The following is a 22,763-nucleotide window of genomic DNA, read 5'->3' as shown; positions in this document are numbered from 1 at the left end:
ATACAATCCTCAACGTGTGTAATCTATTCTTCCACCCCAACATCGTCACAACACCTTCACATTTTAGCCGCTCAACGTCGCGTGTCTCTTCCAGTTTCTGAGACGCTTGAAGACTTGCTATGACAGCACCATTTAAATACTGTACGACAAACAGAGTTGTCGTCCCTTTACGTGCAGAAGTTGGGACGATTCAAGTGAGGCTACATTTGATGATGATATGTGACCACAACCGCGGTTAACAGGCGGATACTTGATGCCGGCCGACGTCATTGCACCTTCAAATGTTGTAAAATTTGCGCTGCATCGAACTACAAATTATTTATTTTCTTTCTTCGTCAGTTTAACACTTTCATAAATTAGGAAGTCCTCATTTTGCTTTAGTACGTCACCATCAGCCAGCATAGCAAATCTACTGATAAGCATCAAAATTTCTTGTTTCTGTGGTTAGCGTGGCTCAGTCGCGGGTTCGTTCCCCGGCCGGGTCGAAGAGTTTCTCCGCTCGGGACTGTGGATATGTGTGTCATCGTCATCCTAACTTTATCACCAACGACACACAAGTCGCCGAAGTGGCATTAAGTAAAGAGTTGCACCAAGCAACCGACCATCCAGAAAGGGGTCTCCCCGCCAGTGAAGCTATACAGGAAATGTAGTCACAGTTGCAAATATGAACCATCTTCTGGCGTATATTTGAATAACGACAATGAAAATTTGTGCCGGACTGGGACTCGAAGTCAGGATTCCCGCTTAACGACAGTGGTAATCTTAACCGCTTGGGACATCCGTGTACGAACCACGGCCAGATCCAACCTTTGGCGAAATAGTAGAGTCTTCTTCATATCCCATACAGATATCACAACAAAAACTGTACGGGATATAATGAAGACAGAGATAGGTGGGGTCAAAAAGAAAGAGGAACAGATGGCTCTAAAAATAAGTGAGACATTGGTAGCAAGTGCTCGTGGTAAATGATGCAATGGAGTATCTGAGACCAGTATTTACAAATAACTTCTGTAAAGTGGAGATGACATCCACGTCTCCCAAAGAAGTAACATCCATCATAAAATCATTAAAATCAAAATATTGTAATGGTTATGATAACATATCAATGAAGTTAACCAAAGAGTGCTCATATGAGTTGAGTTATCTGTGTAATCAATCTCTTACCAGCAGAACATTTCCAGACTGACTCAAATATGCTGAAGTTAAGTTTCTTGACAAGACACGAAGTTGACTTCTGTCGGATTTTTCAAAAAATTTGAAACGGTTGTGTTCAAGCATCTTCTTAAGCATCGGACTGCTAATAAAACACACATAAAAAAATGTTTTGCATGACCCCGGTTCCCAGAACTACTGAAGATAGACGTTGACTGTGGATAGTGTATCACAGACACAGTTCCTTTGACTGTTCGGAGCCGGCCGTTGCGGCCGAGCGGTTCTAGGCGCTTCAGTCTGGAACTGCGCGACCGCTACGGTTGCAGGTTCGAATCCTGCCTCGGGCATGGGTATGTGTGATGTCCTTAGGTTAGTTAGGTTTAAGTAGTTCTACGTCTAGGGGACTGATGACCTCAGATGTTAAGTCCCATAGTGCTCAGAGCCGTTTGAACCATTTGACTGTTCAGAGATGTCAGTAAACCCGCCTACAGATGTGAACAACCATGCATGAGTAGCTGCGAAGTGGTTTGAGCCTTATATAACTAACAGGATTCAAAGGGTGTCGTTACGAAATACCTGTGCAGTAAGCAGTCCGTCTTCATCTGACTGGAAATTAATTACACATTGTGTTCCTAAAGGTTCCATCTTGGATCAGTTGCTTTTTCTAGTGTACTTTAATGACCTCTCGTCTGTTACATTGACAGATGCTAAATTTGTTTCGTTTGCATATGATACAAACATTGCAGTAAGTAAACAGTTTTTGACGTTGCTGAGCAACAGTCATACAGTGATTTTGAATTAACACATCGCTATTTGACTGTATTGTCGTTTATTTAATTACGACACAGGTTTCGGCCTTTTATGCCCTTTCCAAGAAATTGAATTTATATCATTAACATATATTGCAGGACATCAAACTCAAAACATTTTTGAGTTGGATGACCTGCAATATACGTTAACGACATAAGCTCATTCACTTGAGACTGGCATCAAGGGCCGAAACCTGGGTCGTAATTAAATAAAGAACAATACAGTTACATCACGGTGTGTTCATTTAAAAATTGCATTAAGTATCAAGACACCCACAGATTTAGAAAAGGCTGCTAATCAAATTTTCACTGACTTTAATACATGGTCTAACGTTAATTCACTGTCATTAAACTACGAAAAACGGCCAATATGCAGTTCAGACAGTTCAGAACCTTAGGAAGACATGCAGACTGCAGAGATTGACAGTTAAATGTCTGCGATTACAACTCGATAATAAATTCTGTTAGGAAGGACATACCACAGAATTGCTGAAGCTCTTAAACGAGTCTGTATTTGCAGTGAGAATGATGTCAGATGTAGGAGATATAAGTATAAAAAAGACCTTGCATGCTTTGCTTTTTTTCATTCTATTATGTCATTTGGGACCATTTTCTTGCGCAACTCGTCAAACCGACCAAAAGTTTTTAGCGTGCAAAAGCGTGTAATAAGAATCACTTCTGGTGTTAATTCAAGAACATTGTGTAGGAACCTGTTTAAGGAACTTTGTATTGTAACCACTGCTTTCAGTATATTTACTCAATGAAATTTGTTGCAAGTAATATACCTCTATTTCCAACCAACAGCTCATTAATATAGTATCCATACAAGGAATAATACAACACAAAAACCTAAAATCACTTACCTTGGCCCAAAAAAACGATCCAACATTCACGAACACATATTTTCATTAAATTTCCGGTAATCATTAAAAAGATGATTTCGGATAACGCATAGTTTGAACAGAGTTTGAAAGAGTTTTTGATAGAAAACTCCTAATGTATAGCTGAATACCTTAACAGGGGCTGTTAGAGCAGCTTAATTAAAAATGTCTGCTGGATTTCAGTTCTGACAGCACTTGGTCACAAGTCAAGTTCAAGTATTTTATGTATGATAAAATTATTAAAAGTACGTAACTGTGTTTCATACTGACAGTATATTAATTCTGTAGATATTAGCAGTTCTTGTTTGCTGTAATTTATTTAACTATTTTGGCAATCTGCTTACAAATGATCGGAGTAGTGAGTATTATATTCAAATATTTTACGCTTTTCGCGTTGTACTTTCTGACATGTTCCACACTCACAAGAATCATCTCATTTTTGGGTCTATGGAACGAGAACTGAAACTTATCTAGTCTAAATTAAGACGTAAGGTGCAATGTTGCTTCGGACAGCCACGCAGCCGCTGCTATTTCGTATTTACTCGCCAATATCAGTCCCCAACTCTCAATGAATATGTCCTTCCTTGACAGCAATATGCGTAACGTACGAGTGCAGATTGCGACAAACAGACAACGACATATGGAATTTTGGATCTGGCCTTCATTCGAGCTGCGATGGCCGAAGAGATGCAGTCTGTTTATTGATGCGAGGCCATCCCCGAAATCCAATTGAAAGCTGTCTACCCTCGGATACAAGGCTGATGTTTCAAATGGCTCTGAGCACTATGGGACTTAACTTCTGAGGTCATCAGTCCCCTAGAACTTAGAACAACTTAAATATAACTAATCTAAGGACACCACACACATCCATGCTCGAGGCAGGATTCGAATCTGCGACCGTAGCGGTCGCGCGGTTCCAGACTGTAGCGCCTAGAACCGCTCGGCCACCCCGGCCGGCAACAAGGCTGATGGTTTGACGTAGAGGGCATGGCGTTCTTCTCGATTCTGGTGCAAGAGCGGTCTGGTATTTGGTGGTGAACCTCAAATTTATGAATCACCAGAGGCTCCATTCCATATGTATGGCTGATTCTTCGTAATCTCCCCAGTGCCATCTACGTGATACAGATGAACACATGTGGACTGTGGGTCCGCCATGGAGGTGTGGAGGTTGATGAAACTGATGTTGGCCCTCATTCAGCGAACGACCCCTACAGCAGTGCCTTCGACATCCCTTCTTGTCCCAGATATGAAGTGTTATCCACATACTAAAATGAATGCAGTGACATGGATCAAGGGTCTGAGCGTAATGTATCTTTACTGTGATGATGACAAAACACTTTCTCAATTTTTGGACCTTTCTACTGGAACGGTTCACTCTTCTGAGACGTCAACCGCGCTACCGCCAATACTCCGTTAATTACCTGGGTAGTGTCTTCTTTGACCTTCCCCACAGGTTGTGTGTGCCGCGTATGAAAAGTTAACCTTATGTGCAAGTTAATTTCACGGAATGGACCAGAAAAAGTAACAGAATCATATGAACCCTTTGTTCGTGAAGAAGTGTCCGGCCTGAATGATGCGTTAGAAGGATCAATGAACATGTTGCTCGGTGGTAGCAGTGGGTGTCGTGTCTAATGTTGGCTCCACCAGAAGGGCGGCCTTTACGTTCTAGATATGCTTTAATTTTTTTTAGTTAACTTCTTTACCCCTAGATGGGCACCATTGCAAGAATAAAGATATTTTGTTCAACCTGCCTTTCTGTTCCACAAAATAAGCAATATTCCATTGTACAACTGATGGTAGTCCATATTCGCAAAAGCGAATACATTTTGTGAATTTCATAACGACTGTGGTCGCCGCAGTGCTAATTCCTTCGTACATGCATGCATGTCCGAAGAAACCATGCAACGTGCTACTGAACAACACAGTAACTGTACATCGTAGCAGAGGTGTTTTGGTCGACTGTGCGCTCGTCCGTTCCCACGACTTTTTGGAACAACCTTGGCAGCGACGCTGTTTCACTCATTTGCACTGAAAAAAAGAGGCGGCGCTATACAGCCGTGGAGATGCCGAGTGCCGATCGAACATATTTTAGAATGTATCAGAATACTAAACAATATGTATGTCATCTCCATAGCTTCCATTAGACTTCATCCAGATAGTGAAAATCTGACTGCTGTAAGATGAGATAAGGATAGTGGGTACATGCTATTCTCAGCAATCTTAAAGCAAGATTTCATAAACTTGGGAAAACATAAATGAGTATGTGTTAGTGGAACACACATCAGTGACCTTCGTTTTGCTGATGGCATATACTATTTGGCTTTAATGCGGATAGACTTCAATAACAAGCGAAAACATTAATAGAACAAGTCTGAAGGGTGCCTGAAAATCAATTACAATAAGGCCGAAATAGTTAATAAGCAGTACACCAAATGTAAAGTAGTGCAGTTTAATAGAGGAGTTGCTGAAACAGTTGATTAAGTGCTGTGTTTATGGCAACTGGAGGCGACGTCCGGATGGGCAGTAAAGGGAAAATAAGTCTAAGAAAGGCAGCAGCTCTTTTAGTGAACTAAAGAGAATTTTCAAATTAAGCCACCTGTGTGTCTGAAAAGGAGAGTAAAGTCAATGTAAAAAATATTGAAAATTTGTGGTAAGGTGTTATGGGACCAAACTGCTGAGGTCATCGGTCCCTAAGTCTACACACTACTTAATCTAACTTACGCTATCGACAACACACACACCCATGCCCAAGGGAGAACTCGAACCTCCGACGGGGTGAGGAGCACGGACCGTGGTTAGGCGCCTGGGACCGCGCGGCTACCCCACGTGGCAAAGTCAATGTCTAGTATCTGTTTTGACTGACAGCAGTGAGACAGGAACGTTTAATGCAACAACCATTCAAAAGCCGACGGCTTCTAAGCAAGCAACTAATGGATGGCTATTGGAAATTAGTAGCACGGACGGGAAAACAAACTAATGTATCAGGTTACAGTTAAGGGTAAAGATGCAGCGTCGAGTTCGGCGAGATATATAGCGAGGCGTATAACTGGTAAATGAGCCTAGAAAGTTCATTGCTGATTCCAAGAGAGAAGAAAAGACCAAGATGGCAACATAATGATATGTGGGTGGATGACGCAAGAAGACATGTAGGTCAAAATATATGTCTTAATCTGGGGACTGTGTCGAAAGGAGATGTCTTGGGGGGAGGATTTTATCCAGCGGCAATCTCAAGCAGGTGATGAAAGAGATTCATTCATTTATTTTAAACTGTAATGTCTCAGAGTAAGGATTTAGTATTACACAAGGAAAGGAGAACATTTAAACTGACGTGAAGTACATGAAAAAAATAGAGGGTAAACACATGTAATGGCGACGTTAAAATCTTCTGGGTTATTAGGCCGCGTCACGTTTCTCTAAAATGTTCGACGTTTCGACCCTTCTGCTGGGATTATCCTCAGGATCTTTCGTTGTCCACTGATAGCAGTAGTGGACAACGAAAGATCCTGAGGAAGATCCCAGCAGAGGGGTCGAAACGTCGAACATTTTAGAGAAACATGACGCGGCCTAATAACCCAGAAGATTTTAACTTCAGTGACAACGGCCACGAAAGCCTGCAGACTTACATTTAATGGTGTTTTACCTGCACATAGTGTGTCATTACCTACTTTGATGAGAGCGGTATTTTTCCATTTGTGTCCTGAATATCACACCAAAAACTGTATTCCAGTTCGAAGTATACTTTCTAACGCCTTTTTGTGCAAAATCTGAAACTCTAAATGCAGTATGTTTCGAGAAACCGCAAACACTTCTTCTTCGAGCCAGTATTTTAAACTAGAGACGGTTGCAGGAAAAATGTGGTACACTTTGCTCGTAAGATGTCACGAACACCGGGTTACGTGCTCTCTTCGTTTTCTCCTAACCGCCATAATATTTTTAATCTTTGATGTAGAAATTGCGTAAATTCTACTAATCGTAATTATTAAAAAAACGTCAAGAAGTAACAATAAATCAACAATAAAACTAATAACTTATAAAATTAAGTACATTAAAACTAATAATTAAAATAATTGAAGATAATAAATTAAAATACAATCATTATAATGAATGACGAGATTTTTCATATAATAGGCAGATGTTGTCAACTGGTTGCCTTTAGAACGGAGGAATGTTCTCCGGGTAGCAGTTTCAGTGTCTTGTAGCAAACAAACTTCTACCTGATCCGACATCAAACATGGGATCTCTGTTAGGAATGTATGGAATGTGATCACTCACCTACAAAGACTGCTGCTTCAGGATATGTGTGGAATGGTATTCTTATCTAAGAAAGATGACTTATCATATGACAATAAGTCTAAAATAGTTGGATGATTAATTTTGCCATCTTCACAACCAGTATTACCCCTTCGAGAACTTGCTGGTATCATTTGCAAAACTGGTATGTCGCAGTTAATTTAAGGCAGTGCTGCAAAAGACTTGAAGCGTCGCTGCTATTTTCACAGGACAAATTTGTGCTAATGAGTATTAAGGAAAGTACTTTTGTGTTGGCAGCATTGTGACTAAGTTCCCAGCTATCTTTATCGGTCGTCTGTAAACTCGCTGAAATAAGCAATGAATAAATGCATCACTGAAGCAGACGTTTGCTTCCCTTACCCCCTCACACTGACAAGTACGTAGGCAAGAACACCAAGACAAACATTTATTTCACGACTGTGGAGACGGATTTTCTCAATTGCCATTTTAGAGTGATGTTCTCTTACATACTCAGCTTATGTTGAGACGCTTTGAAGATAAGAGATTACTAGAAATTTACCCGACAATGATCCTATTAAACTTTCCTGGCAGATTAAAACTGTGTGCCCGACCGAGACTCGAACTCGGGACCATTGCCTTCCGTGGGCAAGCGCTCTACCATATGAGCTACCGAAGCACGACTCACGCCCGGTACTCACAGCTTTACTTCTGCCAGTACCTCGTCTCCTACCTTCCAAACTTTACATTCTGGAATCCTCCCTCAGGCTGTGGCTAAGCCATGTCCCCGCAATATCCTTTCTTTCAGGAGTGCTAGTTCTGCAAGTTCCGCAGGAGAGCTTCTGTAAAGTTTGGAAGGTAGGAGACGAGATACTGGCAGAAGTAAAGCTGTGAGTACCGGGCGTGAGTCGTGCTTCGGTAGCTCAGATGGTAGAGCGCTTGCCCGCGAGAGGCAAAGGTCCCGAGTTCGGTCGGGCACACAGTTTTAATCTGCCAGGAAAGTTTCATATCAGCGCACACTCCGCTGCAGAGTGAAAATTCATTCTGGAAACCTCCCCCAGGCTGTGGCTAAGCCATGTCTCCGCAATATCCTTTCTTTCAGGAGTGCTAGTTCTGCAAGTTTCGCAGGAGAGCTTCTGTAAAGTTTGGAAGGTAGGAGACGAGATACTGGCAGAAGTACAGCTGTGAGTACCGGGCGTGAGTCGTGCTTCGGTAGCTCAGATGGTAGAGCGCTTGCCCGCGAAGGCAAAGGTCCCGAGTTCGAGTCTCGGTCGGGCACACAGTTTTAATCTGCCAGGAAAGTTTCATATCAGCGCACACTCCGCTGCAGAGTGAAAATCTCATTCGGGAATGATCCTATTAGTGTTCTAGATGGATAGAAGAAGACATGAAATCCCTCCTGCAAACAGAGCACATTGTCTTATCGATAGATACTTTAAACTCGAGCTGAATAAAAACAAACGTTGACTGATTATTGATATAGACGAAGGTTAATACTCCTTTAAGTAAAAGAAAAAGAAACAAAAAAAAAAAAAGAAAGAAAAGCGGTACTGCTTCCACGATGAATATTTCTGTGGAAGTAACGTATGAGCCCTATGTTGTTCCAAGATAACGACACAGTAGGCTATTATGTCCCCGACGCCCCGCCCCTACGCAGGTACATAGACATTTCTGGACGCTGCGAAAGAAACGTGTAGGGTCACTTTTATTTTGCCTGTTTCATTAAAATAAATTTTCGTTTGTGTTTCAGTGCGGACCACCTTCGATCGGTCTGAAATCTATAGGCGGAGCACGAATTCACGAATACGGATGGTGTCCCATGGGTGTGTTATCTCCCTCCTTCCTTCATTTAAAAACATTGGCCACCTCTGCCGCTGCGAGTTTGAATTTCGTTTCGGATAGAACGTGCACCTGGTTCCTAACGCAATGAATTAATTCAGTGTCGCGCAACTGAATAGCTGGTTTTCTTATCCAGGCAAAGCGGTTGTGGAATACTTCTCATTCGAAGAGAAATGAAATGGAAATAAAATGCCCGTTAACAAAATATACGAAATAATGAAATTAGAAAGGGAAAAAGGAATATATAAGCAGGTCACATGGGAAGTAATAAAAGATGAAAAAATATATTTCTCTGATTAATTTATCACGTATTACGGCATATTAACTTTTCTACAAACATTGGTTTTGAGTGTGTGAAATCTTGTAGGACTTAACTGCTTAGGTCCTCAGTCCCTAAGCATACACACTACTTAACCTACATTTATCCTAAAGACAAGCACACACACCCATGCCCGAGGGAGGACTCGAACCTCCGCCGGGACCAGCCGCACAGTCCATGACTGCAGCGCCCTAGACCGCTCGGCTAATCACGCGCGGCAGCATTGGTTTTAACTGGTTATGTGCAATACTATAGCACTGTGTGAGAAACATATGAAAGATTAAAGTTTTGAGCTAGTCTGTGAGTCTTTCAAGATTAGTCTTTTGTGGTAATATTAACTAAAAATTCGAAACATTTCAGATACTCAACCTTTGAAGTTGCCTGTAGTACCATGATCGTTGCCGTTGTCAGTAGTGGAAATAATTAGGAGTCACGCGCAGAAAAATCAGGCGAATAAGGACGGTGTTCACGCACTATGATACATTTTTGAGCCAAGAAACAGTGTACGATCCTGCTTTTCAGAGCGAATGCACTGTCATGCAGCACTCACCTCATTCCCTGATTCGGGTATTCACGTCTAATGCCAAATATCAATGCCGATAAATGATTTAAAACCTGAGGGATAGCTGAAGTACTAATCTTTATTCATCATTTGACTTTCTAGAGCGAATTCTTTGCGGATAATTTCCTTTGAATCAAAGAAAACAGCGAGTCTTCCTGCACGCGCACTTTTCTCTGTCTCGGAGATTCCGGACCTTTCCATTTTGAGCTTTGGCCCTTTGTAAGTGGCTCGCACTCAAAAAACTATGTTCCAACACCTTTTACGATGAAAAACCTGAAATCTGGATCCCTAGCGACCTATCTCTTCATATCTCTTACTATGTTCTTCTCTGCGTTCTTTTTGATCGTCTGTGAGTGAATGTCGAAGAAAAAACGACAACAAATCCTCTTTCTATATAAATTTTCAGTGAAAATCCTACGCACAGTTGTTTGGAATTTCAGTGAGCTCTTCAATTAACCTGGCAGATGCATAACGATCTCCGCAGAATTTCAGCCACTTGTTGAACAGTTTCTTTGAATGTAACTGTCATGATGCTGACGGATGTGGATTATCTGCAGTGCTCCATCTAGCATCACTAAACCTTGAATACCGCTTAAAATTATTTTCACGGTGCACTGCTTCATTGCCGTAAAGAGTGTGTATCATTTAAAAAGTGTCTGTTGCACTTTTAACCTACATAAAAGAAAGTTTAATGTTCACATGTTGCGCCACTGCTCCTTTCTGGACCGAAGTTCAAACAAACTTTTTAAGTTTTTTTTATTTCGAGCGGTTTGTGGTGCTAGCGCTGTTAAATTTAAAACATCACAGATGGAATTAGCAGTTTCAGGCGTATAAAATCCGTCATCTGTCGTTTAGCACGGACTGTGTACATTATTTTTCAGGGTGTGTGACTTCGGGACGACTCAAGGTTTCCCCGTAAGTGCTCAAGAAATGGTTCACATGGCTCTGAGCACTATGGGATTTAACATCTGAGGTCATCAGTCCCCTAGAAGTTAGAACTAGTTAAACCGAACTAACCTAAGGACATCACATACATACATGCTCGAGGCAGGATTCGATCCTTCGACAGTAGCGGTCGCGCGGTTTCAGTCTGAAGCGCCTAGAACCGCTCGGCCACACTGGCCGGCCCCGTAAGTACTCTGCGAATTTTCAGCGTCATTTCACCACTATTAGAAAATCAGCTTTTGAACGCGCTACTCATGGGAATGTCAATTTTTATTCGATATCTGGAACGAATGTAGCGTAAAACTTGGAAGAGCAGTCATGTCTCACTACTGAAATGTCGCAATTTCATTAGTATTAGAAGAAGGAGAACAGCCACCGCTACTTTTAAGGGCTCTTGCTGCACTTAATCGTACTTCCTAGTCTATTCTGATCTTCAGCACAGAAATGTTCACTGGATAAGCATCCCTCTCCGAGTACTTTGAGAAAAAGAAACTAATTGCAGTGGAGCAAAGTGTGATTATCGGAATTGTTCTTATACCAGTCCTGACGCTAACATAACTTTTTCTTCCTTTTCATTCGTAATGCATATACTATAAGTGCTTCTTCCGTGGCTAAGTTACTGGTGCAGATGGGTGCCGTGTGGGTTCGATTCCCGCTGCAGCCTGTGATTTTTACTTGGTCGGAGCACTGGTACTCAGCACTCAGCCTCGTGATGCGAACTGAGAGTCACTTGATGGAGTAGTACCGGCTCCATGGTCTGAGAAGTCGGCGAAATGGCCGGTGCAGCGGTGTGCCAACCACATGCCTCAACCCCCCCGCCCCCCACCCCGCAACACTATATCCGCATGACGTCGCAAGGCAGAGGGTGACATGACGGCCGGTCGATATCCTTTTCGCCTTTACAGCCTGGGCGAAGAGCTCGTATGTACTACACAAAATTTCCAAATTCTTGGACGTGCATTATTTCACTAAATGTTATTATTCATCTTGTAATTTACTGGCTCATGACAATAATGTCTATGTGATTCTTCAGTTTCTCCCGGCGTATTTGCTGTTCGAACAGTCCACGGGTATACTGCCGGTTCATAGTGTTCAATATTTCGGCAATCAGACATGTCGCCATCGTCAGGTCCGCTCACCAACTGAGCTCCTGAGGGCGGGCTGAATTACTTAGACCCTATGTAGGTCAATGCCCTCACCATATCCGTAATTCCGTGGATTTAGTGAAACGTCTCGGCAACTTCAGATTGAAAGACAGTGATATCCTAGTGAGCTTCGACGTGGTTTCACTATTCACCAGGGTGCCTCTACGAGAGTCAGTCGAGCTTATTGGGCAGAAATTTGACGAGAAGACCACTGAACTCTTTAGGCATGTCTTGACCTCAACGTTTTTTCTGTTTAATGGGGAATACTATGAGCAAACGGATGGAGTCGCAATGGGCAGCCCACTCTCGCCGGTGGTCGCGAATTTGTACATGGAGTACTTCGAGGAGGAAGCCTTGGCGTCATCCAATTGGAAACCTACTTCTTTCTTCCTTTATGTCGATGACACGTTCGTCATCTGGTCCCATGGCAGGGACAAGCTCCTGGATTTCCTTACACACCTAAACTCCATACATCTAAACATCAAATTCACTATGGAGACCGAAGCAGAAGGAAGATTACCATTTCTGGACGTCATGGTCAATTGAAGAGCTGATGGTACCTTGAGCCACGGTGTGTACAGGAAGAAATCGCACACTGACCTGTACCTGCACGCAGACAGCTGCCACCACCCTACTCAGAGGAATGGAGTACTAAAAACACTAGTATACAGGGCGCGCAGCATCTCAGACGCAGAGAATCTGCCCCAGGAATCGCAACACCTCAAAACCGTGTTCCGAAAAAACGGGTACTCGGAATGGCAGATTAAACGCGCTCTCCTTCCCACCACCACAGCACAACCTGTGGAGACGGATGAAGTCACGGAAGAAGAGGTAGCCACTGCCTTTATACCGTACAATGGCGCACTATCGGGGAAATCTACATCTACACCCATACTCCGCAAGCCACCTGACGGTATGTGGCGGAGGGTACCTTGCGTACCTCTATCGGTTCTCCCTTCTATTTCAGTCTCGTATTGTTCGCGGAAAGGATTGTCGGTTTGCCTCTGTGTGGGCTCTAATCTCTCTGATTTTATCCTCATGGTCTCTTCGCGAGATATACGTAGGAGGGAGCAATATACTGCTTGACTCCTCGGTGAAGGTATGCTCTCGAAACTTCAACAAAAGCCCGTACCGAGCTACTGAGCGTCCCTCTTGCAGAGTCTTCCACTGGAGTTTATCTATCATCTTCGCAACGCTTTCGCGATTACTAAATAATCCTGTAACGAAGCGCGCAGCTCTCCGTTGGATCTTCTCTATCTCTTCTATCAACCCTATCTGGTACGGATCCCACACTGCTGAGCAGTATTCAAGCAGTGGGCGAACAAGTGTACTGTAACCTACTTCCTTTGTTTTCGGATTGCATTTCCTTAGGATTCTTCCAATGAATCACAGTCTGGCATCTGCTTTACCGACGATCAACTTTATATAATCATTCCATTTCAAATCACTCCTAATGCGTACTCCCAGATAATTTATGGAATTAACTGCTTCCAGTTGCTGACCTGCTATTTTGTAGCTAAATGATAAAGGAACTATCTTTCTGTGTATTCGCAGCTCATTACACTTGACTACATTGAGATTCAATTGCCATTCCTTGCACCATGCGTCAATTCGCTGCATATCCTCCTGCATTTCAGTACAATTTTCCATTGTTACAACCTGTCGATATACCACAGCATTATCCGCAAAAAGCCTCAGTGAACTTCCGATGTCATCCACAAGGTCATTTATGTATATTGTGAATAGCAACAGTCCTACGACACTCCCCTGCGGCACACCTGAAATCACTTTTACTTCGGAAGACTTCTCTCCATTGAGAATGACATACTGCGATCTGCAGCCGTTCGGCCGTATATTAAAGAGACACCGAGTTAAAACCGTCTTTTGCCGGCCCCATAAAACACGGGCATTACTGGGATGTATAAAAGATGACCTCGGTTTGAAGAAGGCCGGCATATACTAAATTCCCTGTGAGTGTGGGAAGACTTATATCGGACAAACAGTACGCACCATCGAAGATCGTTGCCGAGAACATCAAAGGCACACTCGACTGAAATATCTAAATAAGTCGGCGGTAACAGAGCACTGTTTGTCCGAGAAACATGAGATGGATTATGAGCGTACCAGGATCCTAGCTCAGACCTCTGAATACTGGGGCAGCGTTATAAGGGAGGCCAGCGAAATTCGCACCAGGTAAGATCTTATCAACCGAGATTGCGGCTAAAATCTCAGCAAGGCTTGGGACCCGGCACTGAATGTAATTAAGAAGACTCTCAGCAAGAAGTACGAATTGTCGACCAGGGCAGACGTAGCAAGCACATCGACGCTACGACAGATTCCAGCGCCCACGTCTTCGCGACAGCTATCGCGCGGGCGCGGACGGCGAAGGGAGCGGCCCGCGGGGGGAGGGGATTTAAATCGAACGCCCGCCCTCAGGAGCTCAGTTCGTCAGCGCACCTGACGATGGCGACACATCTGATCGCCGAAATACTGTGCCCGTTGGACACTATGAACCGGCGGTATACCCGTGGACTGTTCGAGCAACAATGTATATAGTTCGTAATTTACAACACTTGCAAACTACGGACGTGTCAGAATTCAAACCTGCTAAAAAGTGTCTGTTTGAAGATTAACGTAGCCTTTAAATCTTTCATTTCCCTCTTTCAAGCAAATGTTTTGCTGTTTCTGAGAATGTAATACTTCAAAAGTTACATGTATTCAATACTTTCTTGTTCCAGAATGTTCCAATCTTTAGACTTAATTCTTTCCAAAATCCAGCGTTATAATCTTGTAAATCCGGTTTTTCTTTTTCCAAAATTTCTTACTTTTACTAAAATAACATGTTAATTTGTTAACTGTTCCAAGTATAAAATATCACTGTCTCGAATATTGTTGGTGAACTTTGGGAATTCTCTTGCACGTTCAGTCTTCCCTATAACAAAGTAATATCTATTATTTTGCCATTTTCTAATTATAAAGCTTCTGACAAAATAAATTTACTTCAGCGCCTACTGAATCTGTGTGTTTTTCTCTTTTTCTACCTTTTACAATAACATGCAGAATATAATAGTCCTGTATTTTACCATTTTGCGACTTCTGTAATACACGCGTCTATAAATGTCTTCTTGCACAGTCATAGTTAGTCGAGGCTAAACTGTGTGTCATTCAGTTAGCTCCACGTAGTCAACAAGTGAAGTCCAGAGACAATATATAACCAGCCAATGCATAATCTATTATCAGTTCAATAGCTTTCAAGCGTCGCGAAGGTGTATATTTTGTTGGTACTTTCCACTTGTAAACGTACTGAAACTTCTTGTAAGTGGTGTAGTTTACCGCTTTATGTTACGATAATGATGCTCATAAATTCTAAAATGCTGAAAATCGAAACTTACTTTTTGTTCTCTTAATATTTGTAAGCACTAAGTTCAATTCTGCTGTGTTGCATATAATACCTAAAAACTGTTTATAACATTCAGTAATCATAGCAATACGATTAATGAAGATATTCGACGAGGCACTGGTACACGAAACAGGTCTGTAAGTTACACAATGACTGGCTATAAATATATAGCTTTTTATTGCCATAACCGATTTAAATCTTCTATCAAAAACTTACAGAGTCATAACAGCTGCACCGAATAATGCCTGTCAGTCTTAGGGCGTTCCATACAACATAGTGCTTTCGTAGAACTGAATCCAAGGTTCAAAAATCCCTTAAGCCTAGGGACGCCTTGTTTACCATAGCAGTTCAAGTGCAGTTGCACGACGCCAGTTTGCGGTTGCTTACTTCTAAACCTTTCCCCACACGATGCAATATCATTTGCTTAAATTGTAGTGTACGAATAGTTCTTTGTCAAGAACCTTCCTTCTCTCTGTGACTTTAAGGAATCAGTTTCTAGAAAGTTTCCATTCGTGGCCCTGAATATCTTCTAGTTACGATGGCGCCTTTCGCGGAATTTTTCTCCACACACTCGTTGTGATTTCCGCATAATACATTCTATCACAAATTAGATACATGTCTACAGGGTGGTGTAATACGTAATGCACTGCCCTTGACAACCTGATAAGAACTGTAAACAGCAGATAAGTCCATCGAGTACACATGACAGATTACGCTGTTGTTTTTCAATGCAGTGCCACCAACATCGATGAGACTGGGTGTTGTTTGTTATTAACTGCAAGCAGTATACAAACAGATCCGTCACATGATCTGCCAAGTTTTCTCGGCGAAACTGATTAATTCTGTGCTTTCGTGTGTTTCGCCGAGCGTTAAACAGCGTAATTAGGGTGTCTGTAGAAACAGCACTCAATTTATTAAGATCTCGCCGGCCAACTGGAAAATGCTGCCAATGACGGCTCCGGAAAACAAACGAGCATCAACGGCCTGAAGGTCGCCGGAAGGAAAGGTCAGTTACGAACAGAGGAATAACACCAATAATACTATTGTACACTGGCGTGTAAAATCTAAAGACGAAAGTAACATTCGTATGATGTTTCACTGCCAAGTAACATAGCTCGAGCAAATGTGGACCATACATAGGAAGATCGGCTCTAGTGTAAAGCAAAAGGGAGATGTAAGAAATCTGCAAAGCGACGAACAGATATAACACTTTTATGCAAAGATATTAGTTACACTTGTGTTACTGCAATTTATGAACATTCCAAAGACGGGACATGTTGATTAAAAGCGTGTGTGATCACCACGGATAGCAAGGCATACTCTGTAACATGCTCCCATACTGCGAACAAGATTGATGAGCAGTTTTTGTGGTACACAGTTCTTCTTCTCAAAAAAAAAAAAAAACAAAAAACAAAAAACAAAAAAAAAGTTCAAATGGCTCTGAGCACTATGGGCCTTAACATCTGAGATCATCAAGCCCCTAGAACTTAGAACTACTTAACTACCTGACATCACACCTAAGGACACCACACACATCCATGCCCGTGGCAGGATTCGAACCTGCGACCGTAGCGGTCGCGCGGTTCCAGACTGAAGCGCGTAGAACCACTCGGCCTCTGTGGCCGGCTCCTTTTCTCTGCTATCATGATTGACAAGTGCTGGATGGTCGTTGGCGAATGTTGACGTGCTGCAATAGGTCTTTTCAACGCCTTCCACTCGTTCTCTGCAAGATTTATTTCGAAGGAACGGGGAGGCCAGTCAATTTGCCATTGTGACAACAGAACACTACGTACTGGTCGTCGGGCAAGGAGACCACTCACTAGCAGTCGCTGTTTCACTGTGGAGCGTGTGACTACGTGCCCAGTCCTGTGAAAATGTGGTTACAATTGCACCCGCTGTTTGACGTGGGTCCCTCCTAGGCTGTTGCACAATGTTGTGGTCATCTGATGTAGTTTATCGTGATCGACCACCTTCTGTCCTTCAGAGAGCGATGAACGTGGTTCGGAACACTCCCCATGCAAGCAAAATAATTTTGTGAGTAATACCAAACACCTGCTACATTCTTCTTCCAGTTTCCCGATGGTTCTTGCTCGGGGGCGCCGGCCGAAGTGGTCGTGCGGTTCTACGCGCTGTAGTCTGGAACCGCGAGACCGCAACGGTCGCAGGTTCGAATCCTGCCTCGGGCACGGATGTGTGTATGTCCTTAGGTTTAAGTAGTTCTCAGTTCTAGGGGACTAATAACCTCAAAAGTTGAGTCCCATAGTGCTCAGAGCCATTTTTTGCTTGGGGGAAGACATCCAAATGTTGTCTCCGGACCATATTGTAATGGAGAACGCCACCACTGTGAACCGAAACTGCTTGCCGGTTGACAAACGCTGTCTTTACCAGTACATTCACCTGCCTCATGTTGCAGGGGCCGGCCGCGGTGGTCTAGCGGTTCTAGGCGCTCAGTCAGGAACCGCGCGACTGCTACGGTCGCAGGTTCGAATCCTGCCTCGGGCATGGATGTGTGTGATGTCCTTAGGTTAGTTAGGTTTAAGTAGTTCTAAGTTATGGGGGACTGATGACCACAGATGTTAAGTCCCATAGTGCTCAGAGCCATTTGTTGCAGGGTTCGCTCCATTTAGCGCTCTAGTCACACTGACAACATGTAATATCCTACTTTCTTCGCACATAAGGGAGACCTTTGGCAACGTGGTACAACATTTTCATTTAGTTCCAACTAGTAGTACACATAACACCATTTACATGAAGTTTCAGTAAATAATGGCAACAGCTTTGCCGCAGTGGATACGCCAGTTCCCGTCAGATCACCGAAGTTAAGCGCTGTAGGGCGTGGCCGGAACTTGGATGGGTGACCATCAGAGCCGCCATGCGCTGTTGCCAGTTTTCGGGGTGCACTCAGCCTCGTGATACCAACTGGGGAGGTACTCGACCGAATAGTAGCAGCTCTGGTCAAAGAAAACATCATAACAACCGAGAGAGCCGTGTGCTGACCACCCCCCTCCCCTACTATCCGCATCCTCAGGATGACACGGCGGTCGGATGCTCCCGATGGGCCACTTGTGGCCTGAAGACGAAGTGATCAACAAAATGACAATATATTTTCGCCTTCATTGAAAGCTAATGATTTGACCATAGACTGTGCATTCGCTGATGATTATATGCCCACTTTGGAAAATTTGTAAATTTGTGGTAAGTTCCAATGGGAGCAAACTGCTGAGGTCATCGATCCCTAGGCACACGCACTACTTAATCTAGCTCAAACTAACTTACGCTAAGGAGAACACACGCAGCCATAATCGAGGGAGGACTCGAACCTCGGACGGAGGAAGATGCGCAAACCGTGGTAAGGCGCCTCAGAACGCGACTCTGGAGTTTACTTGTTGACTCAGTGGTACGTTTTGCAAAGCAGTGTAGTAGAATCGTTTTTGGTGGTGGATGATTCAGTCACTGAGGCAAGAAGGATGCTGCATATTATCTGGAAAATAAGTATTTTGAATCACTGTGTTCACCCCAAATGTCTAGGGCTAGAATTGGATCGTGCCATTAACTTAACAAACAATGCTTTGTTGGCACCAGACTGACAAATATGTGGAGAGCACAGTCCACCTTCCTCCGCACATTCATTCTTGCTCTGCGTCTCTTTCCTGCGAAGCACGTAGCTCCAGCCTGGAGGAAATCTACACATGCTAATCAAGCTGATGCGGCTTTTCACGTGACAAGCCGCACAATCGCAAGACGCCCAAGTCGATAAGATCCTTCTACTCATAGGAGTAGCACCTCCAAATGTAACAAGACAGGCAATAGCAAAAACTGAGAAGCAAAACCAAGCAAAACCCTATGCGCCCATTGTTTGGAACTCTTGCGGGCTCATCACCACTGAAATCCTGAAACAGCTTTCTTCAGACAACTACTCCGATACCAGCTTCAGCAGAAGCCAGCGGAACTAAGCTGTGGAGAACGAGGTCCCCTGGAGGATTATTGACAGCAAAAGAGAAGTCGGCAAGACTCAGCGGAGAAGCGCCTCTGAGGATGTCCAGCGCAGTCCTGGACGAGACGTCAGGAACTGATGAGTTTCTTGGACCACGACCTCACATCCCGAAAGGCTTACCAGCAGCTATTTCTTCCAGTCGTGAAAGCCTTCATTCTGTGATCAAAAGAGAAGCTGCCATCATGCTACCGTCTCCAATACAGGACTGGGACGACTCTCAACAGATTGAGGAGTGAGAAGATGCAAAATTAAGTTGAAGTACTGGTATGTCAGTGACAATGAACCTGATGACTGAGTGACAAGAAAGGACACTGAACACTTTTTAGTTTGCAGTAATCTGAGCGATACCTGTGACCTGGAAATCTTGTCTGCAGTGTATTACAGTAGCATCTGACTGCTGAACATCGGACCCACAAGGCGTTAAATTCTGCCAGTCATTAACATTAGAGTGAATTTTTGGGTTTATGTTTTAGTGCTTCCAGGAGTGAATAAATAAATAACCACTCATACTTCATAGTCTGGTAGGAGCCCAGGCCTCTAGTACGCGTAACAGCATAGCCGCAGCATTTGAAGAAGGTGCCTGCGTCAGTCGTCGATATCTTGTGCATTAAGTGGAATCAACAACTTGGGTGAACACCCGGAAGACCAAGCGAGGTGGCGCAGTGGTTAGCACACTGGACTCGCATTCGAGAGAATGACGATTCAAACCGCGTCCGGCCATCCTGATTTAGGTTTTCCTTGATTTCCCTAAATCACTTCAGGCAAATGCAGATATGCTTCCTTTGAAAGGGCACGGCCGACTTCCTTCCCCATCCTTCCCTTATCCAATGATACCGATGACCTCACTCTCTGCCGGCCGAAGTGGCCGTGCGGTTAAAGGCGCTGCAGTCTGGAACCGCAAGACCGCTACGGCCGCAGGTTCGAATCCTGCCTCGGGCATGGATGTTTGTGATGTCCTTAGGTTAGTTAGGTTTAACTAGTTCTAAGTTCTAGGGGATTAATGACCTCAGCAGTTGAGTCCCATAGTGCTCAGAGCCATTTGAACCATTTGAACCTCACTCTCTGGTCCCTTCAGCCGAACCAACAAACCAACACCCGAAAACACACCAAAGTCCTTCACAAGTTTTGGTCACTCAAGCGTATGACGGCTCGTAATATTCAATTCTGTCCACTGGTTCCTTGCATCACAGGCTTAGGATGTCTCTCAACTAAATAACGTCCAGTGTCTTTCCTCTGCTGTCTCCGACTTTTCAATACAGTTTCTGTAATTTGTGGGATATAGTAAATCCACATAAAGAATGCCCATACATCGTCCAGTCACAATGTAACTGCCACCTATGTTAATAACCGCTGACAGGCAGCATTGACAGCGGAGGGTATATGAAGTGTGTTGAGGGGACGCGGAAAACACTTCAGTCGTTGTCTAAATGCGGAAACGGTGCGATTTATTGACGTCGATGAGAGCATGATCATTGGCTTTTGGACCAGAGGTGGAAGCATTTCCGAAACGGCTAAGTTGGTAAACTGTTCGGATGCCACCGTGAATAAAGTATACCTTTCTAAACAAAATGGCGCTGTGCAAAACCAGTGCCGAGGCAAATGTGGTACACACGGGCCATAGGTGGCACGGGTCATCGATGTCTGTGGAGATGTGAGCGGGTGAACAGACACGCAACTGTTGAGTAACAGACCACACAGATGAACCAAGGGGGTACCAACACTGTCTCCTCAACGACCGTTCAGTGAACGTTGTTGCGTTTGAGCCTCTGCAGCAGGCGCCTGGTTCGGGCTCCACTGCCGACTACTGTTCGTCGGTGACGACGGCTGGAATTTGCGCGCCAGTACCTCAACTGGATGTCCACTGAGTAGCTACAGATGGCTTTTTCAGATGAATCACGTCTTCTGCCCCATTGTGCAGATGGCCATTGTATCGTTGGGATGGTGTAGGCCGGAGGAGGGACCGTCATGGCAGTCCCTGAGTGATCTCGTCATTCTGGAGGGTACAATAAATTTACAGCGGATTTACTCATCTACACTCGGGGTCCATGTCTACCTCCTACATGCAGTCCGTTTTTCTGGCACGATCGCATTTAAAATCGGATCAATGTGTTTCACAGCACGCAGTGTACGTGCGTTCTTCTAAGAGCACCAGGATGAGTTTACCGTATACCTATGACCACCAAACACCTCTGATGGAAATCCAATCGAGAATCTGGGGGACCACCTCGATCGGACTGGCAGAGCCTTGAGTCCACAGCCGAGAAATCTAGCGTAGTTGGCCATGGGATCACAGTCAAACTCCTCCTGAACAGGCCATGAAGGCCCAAATGTACCGACTGGCCGCCGTATCATCCTCAGCCCACAGGTGCCACTGGATACCCATATGGAGGGGCATGTGGTCAGCACACCACTCTCCCGGCCGTATGTCAGTTTCCGAGACGGAGCCGCTACTTCTCAACTACGTAGTTCCTCAGTTTAGCTCACAAGGGCTGATGACACCCCGCCTGTCAACAGCGCTCGGCAGACGAGATGGTCACCCAAGTGCTGGCCCATCTCGACAGCGCATAACTTCGGTGATCTGACGGGAACCGGTGTTACCACTGCGGCAAGGCCATTGGCCATCATAGCGTGGGTCCATATGCTTGTGGTATCTTCAGAAGCTCACTGACCCTCTCTCTACACGTGCAGCAGTCCACGCTACAGAGATTGGTTCTTCATCCTTCTGATAGGTGGACACAATGTGACTGCGCAAAGTATTTAACGTGGCACCTCGTGTTAGTGGAAATCACCTTGTTGGACCGCACAGATATATTCTTTTGATTAATGTGGACTTTTAAACCACCAGTCGACGGAGTGTCAACAGATTATTGTGAATCGGCAGTTGGTTAAAAGGTAGTTACTGTTAATGACAGCAAACAATGAAGAACAAGCAATATACCCAACAGCAACTGAGTGAGGTTTATTGTGATGACTATTTTATACAATGAAACAACAGTGACAGACAGAAGTCCGTTAAATCTTGTTCAGTAGTGCAGCCACAGTCATTCAGTAATCTCAAATTAAATATCGAGTGTCTGATTAGTAGAACATTAAAAAAATTACGCTTTAGACAACATTTTATTGTGACGCTTACAAGAAAGGCGTTCAGCGCATAATACTGTGGAGTGGTATGAAATAAATATCTCACTGGCAGTCTTTGTTAGGTCTCACACATTCTATACATTACATAACGGTACATATTTCCCGTAACACGGGATTAAATGCACCTCACCACTCCCAAGCGGTACCCTGCGTATAATGATAATTTCGAATGCCAGCGCAGTCCGGAATGGGAGTTCCTTTACATCTGCTTTAAAAATCGTACGGTCTACTCTTTTCCGGTACGGTTGCCGATTATACGATATTACATCCGTTTCCAGCATTTCAGAGGCAACTGCAACCTATCACTGAACAATGTGTAAGAGATTTA

General features: G+C 43.9%; 1 protein-coding gene and 1 pseudogene across 2 annotated transcripts in view; one reads left to right on the top strand and one right to left on the bottom strand.

Moving 5' to 3' along the window:
• LOC124544807 (calcium/calmodulin-dependent protein kinase kinase 1) overlaps positions 1 to 22,763 on the bottom strand; it is a 1,492,928-nt gene that overhangs the window by 255,253 nt on the left and 1,214,912 nt on the right. The gene's annotated exons all lie outside the window — the stretch shown is intronic.
• On the top strand, positions 18,069 to 18,186 carry LOC124546142 (annotated as a pseudogene).

This window comes from Schistocerca americana, chromosome 8 (genome assembly GCF_021461395.2).
Source record: "Schistocerca americana isolate TAMUIC-IGC-003095 chromosome 8, iqSchAmer2.1, whole genome shotgun sequence".
In the NCBI taxonomy this organism is placed as follows: domain Eukaryota; kingdom Metazoa; phylum Arthropoda; class Insecta; order Orthoptera; family Acrididae; genus Schistocerca; species Schistocerca americana.
Note: the sequence above shows the minus strand (reverse complement) of the source record. Positions and strands in the feature narration are given on the sequence as shown.